Genomic DNA, 1,077 nt, shown 5'->3' with positions numbered 1-1,077 from the left:
GTTGAAATCTAGTTACCGAATGTGCCAGTTATAGGATACAACTAGTGTAAGAATGACTCTGATGGTGGTGGCTTTGACCACGGGGCTGAAAGTTTCAAAGAAATCAACGCCAGGGCTTTGATGGAACCCCTTCACAACAAGTCGAGCTTTTTCCAAGTCGGAGTGGTCAGTGCATCAGTTATTTTGGTGGGTTCAGTGAGGGTGCAGTCATGAGCTATGGTCTTTGTCATCCGTACTTTCGGCTTGAAGATTCCAGCCTTGGCACGGGTTATCATTGGGTGGCCTGGAGGTACTGGTGGTGTATGAGAGGTTTGGCCTTCAGGAGATGGAATATTTGAGTGAGTGGAGGGCGATAGTCGGGAGGGGTTGGGCAGTGGCAGCAGATTGGAGGGTGAGGCCAGTGGAGATGGGTTTGCTGATTTGGGTGAGTGTAGGGTAGATGAAGGGGAGGGAGGTATGCTTGGCAGAGGTGAGGATGAGGTAAACTGGTTTGGAGTTGGACTGTGAGGTGAGGCTGGGATATTTGTTGGACTGGTTTCAGTATTGAGTTATGGAGATGGACAGTGTGGTGGTTGATCATGCTAAGGTGGTGGTGGATAAATTAAATATGGTTGGGCAGTGGGTTGGGACTGTGCTGGTTCTGCTGCAAAACCTGAAACAAAGGGAAAAAACGTTTCATCAAACTCAACATGCCCTGATATAATGGTTTTCCCCAATTTTGTTAGGCATTTGTGACCCTTATGAATTGGACTAGGCCCAAGATACACACATCTTTCTGACTTATATTGAAACTTTTGACTATTGTATGGTCTGAGATAGGGATAACAAACACAGCCAAAGGTTCTTAATTCAGAAAAATTCAACTGTTTGTGAAGAATTTTTTCTATTGGAGACTTTCCTTTTAGACTTTGTGTGGGCAGTCCATTAATAATAAAGGTAGAGGTCATGAATGCATCCCACCAAAAATTTAGGGGCATGAAGGCTTGAGCTAATAGAGTCAGTCCCATTTCGACAATATGCCTATGTTTCCTTTCTTCCCGTCCATTCTGCGCAAAGGTATATGGACAAGATAGTCTT

The sequence above is a fragment of the Benincasa hispida genome, unplaced genomic scaffold (genome assembly GCF_009727055.1).
Source record: "Benincasa hispida cultivar B227 unplaced genomic scaffold, ASM972705v1 Contig1111, whole genome shotgun sequence".
Classification (NCBI taxonomy): domain Eukaryota; kingdom Viridiplantae; phylum Streptophyta; class Magnoliopsida; order Cucurbitales; family Cucurbitaceae; genus Benincasa; species Benincasa hispida.
Note: the sequence above shows the minus strand (reverse complement) of the source record.